At 42.5% G+C, this 18,725-nt stretch overlaps 1 pseudogene; it reads left to right on the top strand.

The window, feature by feature from the left end:
- The first annotated feature begins 1,118 nt into the window (after window positions 1–1,118).
- LOC130019805 (60S ribosomal protein L31-like) lies at window positions 1,119–18,128 on the top strand (annotated as a pseudogene).
- The last annotated feature ends 597 nt before the right edge of the window (window positions 18,129–18,725 follow it).

The raw sequence follows: 18,725 nt of genomic DNA, 5'->3' as shown, positions 1-18,725 counted from the left end.
ATAAAACCCAATAAATACATCATCCTCACAGTTTCTGTGAATCAAGACTTTGGAACAAATTAGCAAGGAGGTTCTGGTCTGAGGCTTTAGACATAGTGTCAGCCAGGGTTTGTCTGGGACTTGGGAGATCCACGCCCAAGGTGGCTCATCTACATGCTGATAAGAGTTGCTGCTTGGTGTCAGGAGGCCTCAGCTCCTCTTCACTTGGGTCACTCCATGTCTATTTTCCTGGGACTCCTCAAGACTGGGAGCCAGAGTTCCCCAGGGAGGAGGGCATAGGATAGAGAGGCAACACCCTCATGACTGGGCTTCCAAAGTCACACACTTTATTTGGGGGGGTAAATTAGTGGAGTGGGGGGATGTGTGGGTCCCCCTGAGCCGTGCCCAGGTCCTGCCCCTGACTCACTGCTCAGCTTGTGCTCAGCAGTGCTGAGGGGCTGTGTGTTACTCAGGGGTCAAACCTGGGACTTCTGCATGCAAAGCATGAGCTTTAGCCATTTCATCTAACTCTCCAGCCCTGAAGTCACACAATTTTTATTCCACCCCATTTCACGTGTTTAATGCAAGTTATTCATCCAACACATTCATTCCAGCAGAGGGGGAATTCACTTCACCATGTGTGGGGAAGAATGCCAACATACTTGCACCTATAGTTTAAAAGTATCACCAAGGCTATGCTAAAAGTTCAGAGAAAGCAGAAGTAAAGACTTGATTATAAAAAAAAAAAAGAAAAAATTTGGTTATAAGGCTCCAGGGAGCTCATAGAAGCCGAAGGTAGGCAGAAATGCTGAAGCTGAGCCTCAGACACAGATGGGTCAAGGATGGGAATGTTTTTGTCTTTAGTTCTCTCCTCCCATTGACATTATTCTTCTTTCTCGTTCAGATTGACTGTCTTGCTTTCCTGTACACATGGAAACATGCAACACAAACACACATACACACATACACACACACACTCCTCTACCTCCTAACTCTCTGAAATTGCAAAACATACACAAATCATCTGAATGTTTGTCTCCATTCTGATTTCCTGGATCAGAGAATTAGACTGGCCTGACTTTGAGTAGATGTTCCATCCCCTTGCTGTGGCCAGGGCAGTGAGGGTGTGGATTTTCAACATGGATGACAGTGGATCAATGATCAACTTTGTAGAAGAGGAGGAAGAAAGTAGTTTTCTGGGAGAGGAACAGAGGTACCCATCTGTTCCTCTGAACAAACACCCCAAATGTGCCGTCTTCAACCTTTTGATTCATCCCCTACACTTGTCAGTTACTTTCAGTCAGTATATTTTCCTTAGGTGGTATTTCTACCCATTGGAATCTTCTGGACACAGATGAGTCTTTGATCACAGGAATTTTGAAAGCTTTAGTAGCTCTCACTTGTTAAAATATTCCCAAGAAAGGACCTATGAAGCATTTTATTGGGTACTTTTGGAGATAGTTAAATGAAATGGTTTCTCCATAAAACAGTTGGAGTTAATTTGTTGCATAAAACTAGAGGAGAGCTATTTCAATCAAAGGACTAGTGTAAATCTTATTAAAATTAGAAATAGGAGTCAATACTAGTACCTCAACAGCATCAACAATGATGTTCACAGACTTAATAAAGTGGTTTCCCTGGCAACTTATCTGTGTAAGGCAAGAGCTTTTATTTTGGCATAGCTGCTGCAGAGGAAAAGCAGTGAAGGTGAAACATGGCTGCCATGGTGGTGGCTGTGTGCAGGCAGGCGATGCTTTCTTCCAGCAAGGAAGCCAGGAGGATGGCAGGCAGTTCCAACAGCAGCCCACAGACACTGAACCTCAGAAGCCTCTCTGCCCTCCTATGGCTGCCGGCATTTAAGATGGGACAAAGTCTTTTCTTCACTCCCTAGAGGTAATTTTATAGAGTAACTCTTTCTGGGAAATGTAACAATGACAGGGTTTAGTTAGCATGAGTGCTGTCCTGACAGCTGGCTTTGTTCAAATGTGCCTGGATAGAGGAAGAGAAGAAGGACGAAAAGTTTGGGAAGCCCAAAGTAACCTCTGACTGTGTAACACTTTAGTCTGGAGTCAGTTCTGAGCAAGAAATGTTTCTCTGCTTATAGGCGAACACACGCAGGCACGTGTGCATGCGTGTACACACACACACACATACATCACCAGCACCCCCATACTGTCTGCAGAAAGTCTACTAGACCTAGTATAAAAGGGAAAAAAGTAAAAGTATCGTTTTCATGTACAAATATAAAGTTTCTTTTAATGGGCTGCATTTATAGAAGAATAAGAATTTTCTGGGAAGTGGGACAACATAATTCATTCTACTTTATTTATTTATTTATTGCTTTTTTTGATGGTTGGGGTTACTCCGGTCTCTGCACTTAGGAATTACTCTTGACAGTGCTTAGGAGGACCATATGGGATACCAGGGATCAAACCCTGATCGGCCAAGTGCAAGGCAAACACCCAACCTTGCTGTACTATCGCTTTGCCCCAGTAATTTATTCGAGGGTATTTTTAGATTTTCCTGCCACCTCCTGCTTAAAACTCCAAAGGTCAGAAGGATCGTGAGGCCCCGCTTTCACGGTCTGTATTCGTACTGAAAATCAAGATCAAGCGAGCTTTTGCCCTTCTGCTCCATGGGAGGTTTCTGTCCTCCCTGAGCTCGCCTTACGACACCTGCGTTACTGTTTGACAGGTGTACCGCCCCAGTCAAACTCCCCACCTGGCACTGTCCCCAGAGCGGTTCGCGGTGCACGGCCAGACACTTGGCGCCAGAAGCAAGAGCTCCTCGGGGCTCGCCCTCCCCTCCTACCCCACCTCACCGGATCAGTGAAAAAACGATCTGGATTCCACAGGACGTCAAGAGACCGCATGGCTACCCACCTACAAGATGGTCAGACTTCTTCGTCAAGACCCTGAACCATCGGTTTGAGGCTCTTCCTGTTCCTCGAATGAACAGATGTCATTGGGCTACACTAGCACGCGGCAGGGACTAATGAAGACGTTACTGGGGCCCGCTCGAGCAAATCTATGAGTAATGGGAAGTCAAGTGATCAAGTGATCAAGTGATTTTTAGATTACTGAAAGGATATGGTGTGTGTGTGTGTGTGTGTGTGTGTGTGTGTGTGGTGTGGATCTGAGTGCCATATTCCTAGAGCATTAAGGGAGGATAAAGCTCACTTGTTTTGCAGTATGGTTGATCCTCAAAAAAAAAAAAGAAAGAAATTAGGCTCCTGTTTGACCCAGCAATACCACTTCTGGGAATATATCCCAGAGAGGCAAAAAAGTGCAGTCGAAATAACATCTGCACTTGTATGTTCATTGCTGCACTGTTTACAATAGCCAAAATCTGGAAAAAACCTAGTGCCCTAGAACAGATGACTGATTAAAGAAACTTTGGTACATCTACACAATGGAATACTGTGCAGCTGTTAGAAAAGATGAAGTCATGAAATTTGCATACAAGTGGTTCTACATGGAAAGTATCATGCTAAGTGAAATGAGTCAGAAAGAAAGAGACAGACATAGAAAAATTGCACTTATCTGTGGAATATAAAGTAACAGAATGGAAGACTAACACCCAAGACTAGTTAAGTATCAGGAGGTTTGCTCCATGGCTTGGAAGCCGGCAGCACATGCTGGGGGAAAAGGCAGCTCAGATAGAGAAGGAAACACCAAGTAAAGGGAGAAGCACACTCGGGATGGGAGATGTATGCTGAAAGTAGACTATAGACTGAACACGATGGCCACTCAATACCTCTATTGCAAACCACAACACCCTAAAGGAAAGAGAGACCAAAAGGGAATGCCCTGCCACAGAGGCGGGGTGGGGGGAAAGAGGGGTGGGAGGGTTACTGGGATCATTGGTGGTGGAGAATGGGCATTGGTGGAGGGATGGGTACTCGATCATTGTATAACTGAAACCCAAGCACGAAAGTTTGTAAGTCTACAACTGTACCCCATGGTGTTTCACTAATAAAAATTAAACTAAAAAAAAGTTCAAAAAAAAAAGCTCACTTGTTTTGAGTGAAGAGCAGGAGTCTCATTTGAGTTATCCCTGTGGCCTATTTCACAGAATCAACAAAATCTCAGAAATCTTCCCTTTAATTTCACTTATTGTTTTCCTAATGCCATTCAGGCTCCAAAGCAATCCATCTAATTAAGTGTGCTTGTATAGGCAGGTGTTCCCATTAGAGAAATAAAAATCAATGGAAGACTGTGTTAATTTTCACAGCCAACAATATTGGCCCACATTATGGGGCTGTTATTATAGTTAGTTTGCTGTCTGTTTATCTGTTGGTTACTTTTTTTAAAATGATAGCATCGAAGTGTAATTATCAAGTAATCTTCAGGGCATAAAGAGGAGGTTCATTCAACTCGTCAGTAATAACAGTCATTACTGTACTCTTTAAAAACAATTGGCAAGTTACTTGCAGCTTCCAAAGAGCTTCCTAATCCAGAAAACTGCAAATTACTTAGTAATGATTATTGAGATTCTGTGGTAACTCCAGTCATAATTTCAATGTAATTGGTAGAGCACAAATAATTAGAAATTATGTCATATGTACAATCTATTTACAGGGAACTCACACAGTTATTTGTGGTGTGCATAATAAAGCAAAACTTAAATTGAATGTTCATTTTAATAAAAATGGCTTTTATACCTCATTTTCATTTGAATGGATGCCATCTGTTTCAAGGTGCTAGCAAAGAGCAAAGTAAAAAAAAGAAAAAAGAACTTAAAAAACATAACTTTTGTTGTTTTTACCTTTTCAAATCCAAGCTGAAAGCTCATGAATAGAACAACAGACTTGGGTATGGAATTGTTTTTCAGGACAGGGGCTTGACCCAAGACATCAATACACATTAGGAGCATTAGGACACTCTTCTTTATGTACACTAATCTAAGAAATATGTTGGATTCCAGTTTAAGTTTTCGGATTTTTGGTCACTGTCCAAACTAAAGCTCATCAATAGCAAACTCTGAGACTAAACTTTGATCATAAGTGGTTTACCTGGAAGGTGAGCACAGGAAGCAGCAGCGGGGGTTCAGGTTATGAAATCCAGAAGGAAGGAAGGAAGGCAAGAAAACCTGTGGGCACTTGAGGTTTGCTGCGACTGTGGAATCAGGTGATCATGAGGAACGAGCCTTCAAGTTCTTTCAACTAAGGTTTGAAGAAGAGGGGGTGTTCACCTACCAACAACTGAACTGAAAGTGTCTTAGGGGCAATAACTCTGTAGGTTTGCATTGAAAGTGGGCAGAGTGGGATAAGCAGTAAAGGAATTATTTCCTCTGGAAACCACTTGTTGAGATGAAGAGATAATATAGGGGAAAAGGCACTTGCCTAGCATGTGACTGACCTCAGTTTGATCCCTGGCACTACCCATAGTCATGGTCCCCCGAACACTGTGGGGAATAACCCTGAGCACAGAGCCAGGAGAAGCCATAAATATTAGTAGGTATAGTCCAGTCCCACCTCCAGCCCCCCAAAAAATAAAGAAGAAAAAGGGAAACATATTTGTCCAAGAATCTCCAAGTTGAGTGCTGTTTTAATAAGATACTTGGTGCTCGGAGCTTGCTCCTGGCTCTCTGCTCAGTGATCCCTTCTGGCGTTATTCAGGGAACCCTATTGTGGAACTGGGGATGGACCCCAGATTGGACGTGTACAAAGTAAGCTCTTTACCTTCTGTGCTGTCTCTGGCCAAAGGCAGACTTTTTAAATATTAAAGGTGTAAACGTACAGGAATTTTTAAAAATCTAAATGTGCTTATTGTAAACCTAGTTACAAGTCTACAAAGACCCTAAGCTGTTGCTTGTCATTGAAGCTTTATATAGTTCCTTTAAAAACGAATGATAATCTAGTTGGGTAGAGTATCCATGATGAATTGTTCATTTTATTTATTGACTTGTAAAATTACAACCATTTTCTTCTGTATTTTTTTTTTTTGGCTTTTTGGATCACACCCAGCAATGTACAAGGGCTACTCTTGGCTTTACATTAGGGAATTACTCCTGGCGGTGCTCAAGGGACCATGTGGGATGCTGGGAATCTTAACACGGGTTGGCTGAGTGCAAGGCAAATGCCCTACCTGCTGTGTTATTGCTCCAGCACCTATTTTATTCTCACTTTATAGATATAGTCTCACTTTATAGATTATATTCTCACTTTATAGATACAGTTTCATTTTATAGATCTTCTGTAGCTCTTACATGAGCTCCTTGGTACAAGGATTCCTTTTTTGATCTTCCTGCTTTCAACAGTCTGTTTCTGTCTTTGGCTTTTGTCATGAATATACTGATTGTAAATAAACATTTAAACAGAACATTTTAGATTGCAATTCTTGTTAGTCCTTGCTATTTCTCTCACTTTCCAGAGACTTTCTCATCAACTGTCCTTCCTTTCATCATTAATTATAGGTTGAATTGTGTAAATTCAACCCCCAAAATAGATGTTGGAGTCCAAGTCCTCAGTACCCCAGAATATAACTTGAATGGGAGACAATGTCATGACAAAGAAAATACAGTTAAAATGAGGTCACAGGTCACGGAGTGGGCTCTAATCACTGGGTCTGTGTGAGAATGAGACATTTGGACACACATGGACATGCAGAACAGAGAGATGTTAGGAGACATAGCAGGAAAAGGCTCATCTACAAATAAGGAAAAGGGGCTGGAGTAGATTCTTCCACCAGAGCCCCAAGAAGAAATAGCCCTATCAGTGCCAGCATCTTGGGCTTCTAGATTCTGGACTTGAGACAGTATGTTTCTGATGTTTAACTACTTGGGTGCTGTTATTTAAGTTTAAAGTTCTTTAAGTTCTTGGTTGTTATTTAAGATTATCCTTTTGTAGTTCTGTGTTAGGGCAGTCCTAGGATAACAGTACACCATTGTAGCCAAATGCCCTTATCCACCAAGACCTTTATCTTTTCCTCCCACAATCTTGCCTTTTTACAAAGTCAAGGAAGATTACAATTTGTTTGTGTGACTAAAATTTACAGTGGAGAAAAAGGGTACTCTCTTTAACCCTTTACACATCCAGATGCATCTGCAAGGAACCTCATTTTTTGTAAGCAAGCCTATCTATTAGGATGTTTTCCTAAAACATAGGGTTGGGGAGAGAATTCAAAGGGCTGAAGTGTATACCTGACATGCAGAGACACGCAGGGCTTGATTTCCGACTCTGCATGGTTCCCTCAGATACTAGTGGGGTTGGCCTTGGTTTCCTAAAGAACTATTTGGCTCTGGTAGCACTGGACTTAATAATAACCCAGGGAGTTATTATTAGGCTATAGAGACCCCCCTGCACACTGTCTTGGAAGCCAGAAGCCTTTACATAAAAATTAAATTAGGAGTAGTCATCCTACTACCTGTCAACTTCCTGGCCTACAGAATTAAGATCACATTTCCAAGCACTCTTGCACCTACATCTGGCCATATCACACTCTTTTGCCAGAGAAATGGAATCAGATCATCTTGCAGTGATTTCCAGAAACCTTTTAGGGAATAGGACAGGACAGGATTCCTTTATACATCATTCTTTCATTTTTGATGAGAGAGCAGCCGTTGTTGAGAACAGATGCCATGCTTCTATAAGATAAAAGGAAACTCACCTCTAAGTGTTTTATGTAACAGAGAGGTACGATACTAGTGCCAGGCTGCTCGTATGGAAGCTCTTACATCTAAGTAACACATTCTCCAAAACTCTCCCCTTAAAAACATTTATTTTACCATTGGTTTGTTACTAGTTTACCATGTTATGGAATTTCAGGGGATTAGTTTGACACCTCTATGTGTGTATATTTGTCGCACCCATCACCAAAGTTCCTGCCCCATGCCCAAAGATGGCTTTTGGCTGTCATTCTGGTAACTCCTCCACCCCCACCACTTTCCCCTGAGAACCACCATTTTTTCCATCAAGTCTAGGCATTTATTTAAATTAATTTTGTCAATTCATTTGATTTAGCTTTTCATAGTCTAAAGGTAAGGAAAGCCCTATAGTCTTTCACCTTTTTAAAAAAATTTTTTTTTGCTTTTTTGGGTCACACCCAGCGATGCACAGGGGTTACTCCTGGCTCTGCACTCAGGAGTTACGCCTGGCGGTGCTCAGGGGACCATATGGGATGCTGGAAATAAAACCCGGGTCAGCTGAATGCAAAGCAAACGCCCTACCCTCTGTGCTATCTCTCCAGCCCCATCTTTCACCTTTATATTTCACAAGAAACAAACTTTTAAAGGCTGCCATTTTCTCACCAGTCCTCTTCCCATTATAGTACAACCATCTAAACAATATATTCCTTTAGCTATAATTCTATTACAAACTTACCACTACTTAAAATTTCCAAAACAATTATCCTGCTGACTCCACCCTTTCATACTTCCAGGATAGCTGGTTGACTCCTCCTGAGATTTTCTCCCTGTTTCACTGTGTGGAGTTGTGATTGGGAAGTCACTGTACAGGTTGGGACTTCAGTTCCTAGTCTAACTTGTATAGTGGTGAAATTGTGTCATACATGAACCAAAGCTTGTAAGAAACATGTTCTCACTTCTCCTTTATTTTTCTACTAGTTAACTGGAAGAATACTCTGAGACCATCGTGAACAATAGGATAATTGGATAGAAGGTAAATTCCAGTTGAAGTTATCAAATATCACATTGAGGGTAGGGCTTGGGCCTCAGTGGTAAACTCATGTGCTGATTGCATTAAATCTGGGTTTGGTCATTAAGTTAATAATAGTTCCAAACATCACATTGAGTTATAATGTGAACATGAAATAAGCATTCTTTCAGAGGGCTACCCATTAGAGAAGTCAGTATTATCCTAACATAATGCAAATCTGTTTATCAGGGTTCCCCTTCCTAATTATGAATTGACTGTCCATGGTAGACCATACAAATGTTCTGAAGGAGTGGAGAGAGCACAGGGATCAAGAGACAAAGCATGCACAGGAACCCTGGTTGATCCCTGGTCCTCCATGGCCCTTGGAACATAATGGTGTGCAACTCTAGTGGTCTTAGAGCACAGATTGGGTGGACATGGTGGTCCCTGGCCTGCAGCACCCAAGTTGTCCAGCTGCCCTCTTAGGCTGTAGGACAGGTACATCTAGCTTGATTGTCTAAATACTGTGGGGAATGTTCCTTGGGTCCTCTGAGCACTTCTTTGGAGCACCTCAAACCAACCATCCAATTAAAAAAAATAACTGTTGAACAACATCTGATCCCCTTCTTTGAGGAAGGTTTATATATACATTCCCACCCTTGAGTTCAGGCTTAGTCATATATATGACTTATTTTGACCAAGAAATGTGAGTAGAAGTGAAGCTTATTTCCTGCTGGAAGACTGTAGAACCAAAACAGGATTCATCATCAGAAAGGAAGAGGTTTTTTCCTTTCTTCTGGGAACATAATGGAGTGGTTTTGGTGGGTTAAAACAAAGGAAGTACTCACTGTAAATGAGTGAACACTTTTCTCAATGGGAGCTAATGGAGAGGCCTTATCTAGGGCATGCTTTTAGCCAGAGGTATTGGCTAAGTTTCTTAGGGTGAACAAATCTAGAATTTATATTTTATGTGGGAAGGCCCACTGGAAAGTGTCATCAGTTATGTAGTAATTAAGGTAGAAATTAAAAGAATTTTATAACTGAAAGACACTTCTTTTTCAAGTGAAGCCTTTCTTTAAAAAACAAACTAACAGGGGCTGGAGCAATAGCACAGCAAATAGGGCATTTGCCTTGCACGCGGCCGACCCGGGTTCGATTCCCAGCATCCCATATGGTCCCCCAAGCACTGCCAGGAGTGATTCCTGAGTGTGGAGCCAGGAGTAACCCCTGAGCATCGCCGGGTATGACCCAAAAAGCCAAAAAAAAAAAACCAAGCAAAACCCTACCATTTTTAGGGGTCTGAGAGATAGGACAATGGATAAGGCTCTTGCAGGCCCAATTCACTGAACTGGATTTAATCTTTGGCTAAGAGTGATTCCTGAGCACAGAACCAGGAGTAAGCCCTGAGCACTGCCAGGTACATACCCAAAGACAGAAACCAAAACAAAATTAAAAAATTACCATTTTTCATTGGAACAAGAATGTTCTCTAATACAGAAAGGAAGAAAGAATTACATAGGTATTCCCAAATTTGAGCTATATTTTGGTATTTTGGGTGTGTATATTCTTTGAATTATGTGTTAGTGTTAGATAAGATCTCTTCCCCTGAGTGTGATTTGAAAGTTCAACTTTTGGTATTATTTCAACCATTTAATTTTTTCCCTCTGATGTGGTGACATGCAAGGCTCCCCACTCATTCTGTCCTAGATTGAGAACAATTAATTTTTTGGGGTCACATACAATGGTGCTAAAGGGATTATGAAGTGCAAAGCATGAACACAGCCTGGGGAATTCTTTGACTCAGGACTGAGAACAATTTGTAGAGAAAGTTCAAGCTAACTTGTTATGAAGTGTGACCAAGAAATAAACCCATTTTCTTTACCCTAGTGTTCTTTTATTTATTATATTTTATAAAAACATTTATTCTTATTTTTATTTTGTGTTTGGGGCGTTTCTGGCAGTACTTGGGTCCCATGTGGGCCTAGAGGATCAAATGCCCTTTGTGGCATTTCTCCACCTGGTCATTCTTTTTGTTTGCTAATTTGTTTGGTTTTGGTTTGGGGGCCAGACCTATGTATTCAAGGATTACTTCTAGTTCTGCACAAGGGTCACTCCTGGAAGTGCTCAGGGGGCCATATGCGGTGCCAGAAATAGAACCCAGTTTGGCTGCATATAAGACAAGTGTCCTACCCTCTGTACTATAGGTTTTACCCCATTCTTTTTGTTTTTAAATCTTGAAAGCTATTTAAAGAATTATCGTTTAAGTAACATTGTTGCAACAATGTTAACATTTATGTTTTCAATTACACCAGGCTTTCCAGGGAACAGACAGAGGGACTGGACCTACTCCCATCTGGGGTGGCCCAGAGAGAGTGGCCTAATGCAAAGTCCCGAGGCATTTCTCTGTTCTGAGATTTGTTTGTGTGTCTCTCTCTCCCCAGCTTTTGCCAGAGCTTCTTTGCCCATTCATCTTTTGTTGGATATTTGGGTTATTTCCATATCTTGGAGAGATAGCACAGCGGTAGGGCGTTCGCCTTACAAGCAGCCAACATGGCCGACCCAAGTTCGATTCCTCCGCCCCTCTCCGAGAGCCCGGCAAGCTACCGAGAGTATTCGATATGCCAAACACAGTAACAACAAAGTCTCCAATGGAGACGTTACTGGGCCCGCTCGAGCAAATCGACGATCAACGGGAGGGCCTTTACCTTTACTTTACCATATCTTGGCTATTGTACTTAGCACTACAATGAACGTAGGTGTATATATAACTTTCCTACTTAGTGCTTTTGTGTTTGGAGGCCACTCACGTTCTTTCAAATCACTAATAGCATGGCTATTATTTGTTAAGGCAGCATTACCTAACCTTTTCTGGCTTTTCTGGGATCCAGTACCTTAGCTTGGTCAAAGTACTGGGTTAGAGTAACATGCTGAAACTCACCTGAGTATCTTCAGTGAGATATTCTAGGCAGGCAACCCCTTAGGTGAGGCTGGGGCTGACAGGCAGAGTGATCCTGCTTTCTACCATTTTATTTCAGACTACTGGCACTCTCCACAATCCTTTCAATAGGACTGGGAAGTTGTATCAGGTAGAATATTCCTGTTTGCTTTTAATTAAATTGATATTTTCCACTGGTTTATAATGCAATATGAATTTCAGGAGTGTAGCTTCATACTTCTGTGCATGTATAAGCCTCACTGCACCCACTGTCAAATTAAATAGGATTTCTTTGATTATAAGGGTCATGAACTCAATTCAGATGGAACTAGATTGCTGTCTTACACACACACACACACACACACACACACACACACACACAATGAACTCAAAATTGATTAAAGAACTAGATGTATGACCTCAAGCCATAGAGGAAGAAACATAAATGTCCTGCCTCATAACAGAGGATTTGGTGATGATTTTGGGACCTGACACCAAGTTATAGCAAATTATAAAATTTCAAAGGCCACAGTAGTAAAAATAAATAAGCGGGATAACATGAAACCAAGAAGCTTCTGCACAGGAAAGAAAATAATCCACAAAATGAAAAGTTAACCTACTTACTTAGTGGAAGAAAATATTACAATCTCATATCTGATAAAGGGTTGATATTCAGAATACATTTAAAATTCAGGGGCTGGAGCGATAGCCGACTCAGGTTTGATTCCCAGCATCCCATATGGTCCCCCTGAGCACCGCCAGGAGTAATTTCTGAGTGCAGAGCCAGGAGTAACCCCTGAGCATCACTGGGTGTGACCCCCCCAAAAGCAAATAAAATTCATACAACCCATTAACAAAAAATAAGGTTTAAAATGTGCAGAAGATTGAAATAGACACTTTTCCAAAGAAGTCATACAATGACCAACATGTACATAAAAAGATGCCCAACACCAGTAGTCAGGAGGGAGATGCAAATATAAACCACAAGATATTACCACATATCTTTTAGTATGTCTATTATCAAAAAAGAGAGGAAATGACAAATACTGTCAAGGATTGGAGAACTGTTGGGGAGTAGTAAATTGGAGTAGCTACCTTCAAAACTATATGGAAGTTTTCTCAAAACATTACAAATGGAACTGTTAGATGACCTGTCAATCCTACCTCTCTGTATTTATCCTAAGAAAATAAAATGACTAACTCAAAAATATATAAGCACCACCATGTTAATTGCAGCATTGTTTGTAACACCCAACTTAGGGAAACAACATAAATGTTGGTCAATGGATGATGGGTATAGGAAATGTAATATATATATATATGTATGCATATACACAAAGGAATATTATTTAATCATAAGAAGAATAAAATATTGCCACTTGCAAAAACACAGATATACCTTGAGGGCATTAGGTTAAGTTAAATAAGTAAGAAAGAGAAAGACAAATACTGTATAATCTCACTTGATATGTGGAATTTTTAAAAAAGTCATACCAAGGTCATAGGTATAGAGAACAGACTGGTGTTTGGTAAGCAGATGACAAAGGGGCATGAGAGAGATGACAAAAATTGCACCAGAGAGGTCAAAAATTGCAAGATTCCAGTTATAAAGTAAGCAAGTCTGAGGATGCAATAAGCAGTATGGTGACATAATAATACTGCATTGCGTACTTGAAAGTTGCTAAAAGAAAAAATCTTTTTCTAAAAAATTAAGAAAGTATAGTTCTTATCATGAAAAAAATTAATTTAAGCATGAAAGCTGAGGGATGTTAAATAGACATTTTTAGTAATCATTGTGTAATACACAGATAACAAATTAGGTTGTATACCTGAAACTAATGTTGCCTATCAATTTAATACCTTACTTTCAGAAAAAGACAATCCAGATGAACTCTCTAAGACTCAAACTCCTGCAGGCCACAGAAGAGCTCTTCAGACCCAGATTGTAGATAGAAGCAGTGGTAAAATCGCCCTGGGTCCAAGGACGGATGGCTCATGCCTAGAACAAATCTTACCATGGTATTCCTTGTCAGTACGGATTTCTTGGATTCTAAATTTCAGATCTGTGCCTTAAGGACCACCAAGCTCCAGCCTGCCTCACCAGGCACTCAGATTCCTGCTGACCACAGATACCGTCAAGGTGCTGCTGCTCTTCTCCCATTCTCTAGCTAGGGGGTACCTTTTGGTTATCCGACCTTTGGGGGCTCTCTGGTTCTCCTAGGCCACTTCACTTCCCACTAGCACAGACAAGCTGATTTCGCTACACCGATGGGATGGACAGTCTCTGACGGGTGAAAACGCCATCCGGCACCTGTATTTGACAAGTGAAGCAGGAAAGATGGGAAATGGGAAAGCTGGACCCGCCTTAATCCCTGGCTGAGTGTGAGCTGGTTGTTTGACCACCAGGTGGCGCCTCTTAAGTCTCGGGAGAAAATACGTGTGTGTTAAAAAAAAAACCCCCACAAAAGAAGTATTCTTTGGCTCCCCCCCCCCCTTTCTTTTTATTCCACCCACCACCATCACCGTCCCCTGCCATTTCCAACCTTAAAAGGAACATTCAAACAAAGTACCTTTCTACATATCCTTCCCTGGAGGATGCTGGCTTCTCTCAGACTGTTTTGACAGAGTAAGGCAAGAAGGCTGATTTTTACCTTATATCTAAAAGGCTCACTCAGCCTATTTCATTTGTTATGAAGTTGTAATTGGAACTGGCTGAACCTGAGTAACCCTTCCCTCATCCCAGTTCTTGCTTTCAGCTGATTTTTTCCCAAGCCATACAACTGCATTCAGCTACAGTTGCACTGCCCCTGGGCCCCACCCTAGGCTGGCCCCTTTCCCTCCCTTTCTTCTCTTACCTCCTTTCTCCATCTCTTTGAAGTTCTTCCATGTTAAATTTCCCCTGGCAGGAGGTGTTGTGAGGAAGAAAATATTCACAGCATTTTGCCTGACAAGAGCGAGGTTCTGAGAGCTCCCCAAAACAAATGAAACACAAAAAAGTGCATGACCATAACTTAAAATACATGGATTCTACAGCCAATGTCTGTGTGAGCACTACCATCAAATGTGTGTGATCCTCACGCATCACAACTACAGCAAAAAGAAGGGCAGGGGAGGAAAATTTTATTTTATTTAATTTTATTTCTTTTTGGGTCACACTCAGCAATTCTCAGGGGTTACTCCTGGTTCTGCACTCAGGAATTACTCCTGGCAGTGCTCAGGGGACCATATGGGATGCTGGGAATCGAACCCGGGTCGGCAGTGTGCAAGGCAAGCGCCCTACCTGCTGTGCTATTGCTTCAGCCCCAGGAATGAAATTTTTAAAGAGAAGACAGGGCTGGACTGAGAATACAGTCAGTGTGACAGCTGAGCACTGTTGAGTGTGGCCCCCAAACCAAAATTAAAAAAAAAATAGTGGGACTGGGTCAACAGTATAGCCGGTAGAGTGCTTGCCTTGTATGCAACTGGCCCAGGTTCAATCCCTGGCATCTCAAACAGTCCTCTGAGCCCTGCCAAAAGTGATTCTTGAGTGAAAAATTAGGAATAACCCCTGAGCACCTTTAGGTGTGGCCCAAAAGCAAAAAAAAAAAAAAATAAGCGGGGGAAGGGGGGTGCTGGAGTGATGGTAATGTTACAGTGAATAGGCCACTTTCCACGAGGCCAACCGAGGTTTGATCCCTTGGCATCCCATAAAGTCCTCTGAGCACCCATCAGGAGTAATTCCTGAGTGCATCGCTAGGTGTGACCCAAAACAAAACCCCCAAAACTTGACAAATAAGAAAGAAGACTGTGCATCCTTTCTGTGCTGACCAGCATGTGACCTCAGGGACTTGTGGGGAGGGCAAGACCATGGTCTGCGTGTTCCCATCTTTCCAGCCTCATCCTGTCTGTGTATATTCTGAAGTCCATCTCTTTGGGGATGTTCCCACCCCACCAATCTCCAGGCTCTGCCTGTTTTGGATGTGGGGCTTCGACTCACCAATAGCCCCGCCACCTCCCCTCTCTTCTCTCTGGGAAGCCATGGGGTGGGACTGGGCTCCAGCCGGCGTTAGGGGGCTGGTTCTCCCCTAAATTGCAAGCCAGGTGAGCAACCCAGTGTTTTCCTTCAAAACAGAAGTTTTTGTCTCTGTAATTGTTCCTTAGCACCACTGTGGGAATGGAAAACAGCAACCCTACACAGTGCACAAAACCATCCTTACACCCCTTCACTACTTTCTGCCATCTACCACAAAGGACCAGGCGCTCAGGGAAACCCTGAAAGGGCTCCCCAGACTGTGTCCTCCCACACTCTGGTGGCCACTGATCCTTGGTTCTGCCTGAGGGAGCGTGTGGGGCATGCCATGATGACTTCCCTGGATTGGGGTACATGATTGGGTGCCAGTGACAGCAATGCTAGTTACAGCAGAGTTTGTCCTTTCATGTCCCTTGATGTATGACAATTAACCACTTTGAAGTCACCATGATCAGAACCTCACTTTCAGATGAACAATAATTTGAAGTCCAAGAGGCAGAGCCTCTGACTCTTCCTCTAAGAGCCCCATGTCTCTTCAGTTCTGCTTTGTTGCAGAGCTCTGCCAGCTTGTCCCCTACATTTCTTCTTCCTAGAAGTGCTGGGATTTGAATCCAGAACCTCCCACATGGCACATCTCGGCCCATAAAGTTCTTACACTTTGTAGGATAAGAGGACCACAGCTAGATATGTGTGCAGCCTCTTGTTATCACAATGATGAAGGGAAGAAGAAAGGGGAAGGGATAATAAAAAATAATTGTTGGGGGGGCAGAGAGATAGTACAGGAGCTCAAACAGTTGCCTTGCATGTAGCTCACCTGATTCCATCCTCAGCACCACTTACATTTCTTACCGACTCTTCTTCACAAAAATATGATGTTTGTTCTGAGGAATAATTCAAGAAATGCCTCTTCAAAACCTGATTTCAACCTAATTTTCAGTTTTTGCTGAATTTAGTAGATTTCTACTCACAACTTGTTTTGAACCATCAATTGTCTCTAGCTGAGGCTTTTCTCAGGTGGTATCTTTGTCCTTTCGCACATTTGATTCATGGTACATTCTACCCAGAGATCCTATACTACACCCATCCCCACTCCCACCTCCCCGGCTTCCTTTCCCCAACTCTCCACCTACTACACACACACACACACACACACACACACACACACACACACACACACACACACACAGAGCCTTTTCCCAGAAATTCTGGGTCTGTTACCTTAAATGAGAAATAAAGTTTGCGGACGCAATTAAGTTAAGGACTTGAGAAGGAGAGAATATCCTGGATTTCTGAACAATTATTATTATCATATAGGGTGGGTTTATTATATGCAGTGCTGAGAACTGAACCAGCTACAGGCAAGGCCAGTGCCTTAACCCCCGTTCCTTTTTATTGTTTCCTTTTCCCACCCTTTCCCTTCATCGTTGTTGTTATACCCAGGAGTTGCATGCATACCTTGGCTGTGGTGCTCACCAGGGCTCACACATAAGGCTGTGGTGCTCTACACTCAGCCACAGGACTCACTACAGTCTCACTCTAAGTTGAGGTGCACGAGTTAAGGAGGTGGTGCTCACTAGGGGCTGCCTTGGTGTCACACACATTTTTAGTTGTGGTGCTCACTCAGGGCGTGGACTGGGGTGGGGGTTGTGGTTGTGTCTTATGATGCTCAAACACAGCTGTCAGTGTGATCAAAAATTGTGGCTCTGGAGATAACAGGCAGCAGAATTGCTTGGCTCAAGGAGCAGAGCTGCCAGAACTGAGCTCACACATGGAGCACGCTGGGTTTTTTAACTAGTCACCATATACTTGCAAGGCTTGAGCTCAAAACCACTGTGCTGGGCCAACCTTACATTATTTAGGTGGATCTAATGTTCTCAAAAGACTCCTTAAAATGGAAAGTAGGAACAAGGATGAAGATGTGCAGTAGGAACCCAGACAGCCTGTAGAAGCTGGTCAAGGCAAGGAAACAGGGTGTCCCTTAGAGCCTCCAGGAGGAATAAGGCAGAGCGCTCAGTGGCAGAGCCCATGCCAAGCATGCAAATCCTTAGATTTGTTCCTGGCATTGTATTAGTTTTTACTGCCTTCAAACACCACCAGGTGTAGTGCTGGTGGCCCCTGAATACTTGCTGGGGTTACATCTTTAATTTGAAAAAAAAAGGAAACAAAGCGAAATATAGGGTCTCTTTTGCTCCCACAATACTCCGCACCCTTCCTTTGTGTTCTGGGCATGGCAGAATAGCTCCTGCAAAGAAGGGTGGCAAGAAGAAGGTCCACTCCACCATCAATGAGGTGTTGGTCCGAGAATACAGCATCAACTTCCACAAGCACATCCACAGAGTGGGTTTCAAGAAGTGCATGCCTCAGGCACTCAGAGAGATCCAGAAATTTTCCATGAAGAAGATGGGTACCCCAGATGTGCACATTGACACTAGGCTCAACGCAGCTCTATGGACAAAAGGAGTAAGGAATGTCCCTTACCGAATCTGTGTACGTTTGTCCAGAAAGGATAACAAGGATGAAGATTCACCAAATAGACTTTACACATTGGTTTACATCTCTGTGTCCAACACCACTTTCAAAAATCTATAGTCAATGTGGATGAGAACTGAACTGATGACATAAAATTAAAAAAATAAAGAAAAATAGAAGAGATGTTGTTAAGAATGGCAGGAAAAGAAACATGTTGTTGCACTCAATTTGTGACAATTAGCTACAGCAGCAATGGAAAAACAGTCTTCTCGACCAGCTGAGACACCATTGAATCTTCTGATGAGACTGGTATAGGCTTTCAGCATGGGGCTACTGATCCATTGTCTGGAGGCCAAGATTGCTTAAGCTTATTATTTGTTGCTCAGTTCAGGGATTCCTGATTTCCCCAGTCTTCAGGAATCTCATCAGTCTCATATTCACCGTGGGGATGACATGCCTTGACTAATCCATGTCTCCCGAGTCCGAGGAGTCTCTGCAACAAGCAGTGGGAAAACTCACTGCTCCAAATGACACTGGGTGAGTACAAAGAAAGAATAGTCTCTTCCGGGGACATCAGAGTGATGGGATTAGCAGAGAGAACAGATGGCACGCATATGACACAGGTGCCCATTACGGAGATGGAGAAAATGAGTTTTGAAGGCATCTCATTGAAATATTGAAGCAACCTTGTTTATTAAAAGAAAAATACCATTCTTCAGCCTCATAGGTAATATGGT

Source organism: Sorex fumeus, unplaced genomic scaffold, assembly GCF_029834395.1.
Source record: "Sorex fumeus unplaced genomic scaffold, SorFum_2.1 ptg000009l, whole genome shotgun sequence".
In the NCBI taxonomy this organism is placed as follows: Eukaryota; Metazoa; Chordata; class Mammalia; order Eulipotyphla; family Soricidae; genus Sorex; species Sorex fumeus.
The sequence above is the reverse complement of the archived record's forward strand: the minus strand, read 5'-3'. Positions and strand labels throughout refer to the sequence as shown.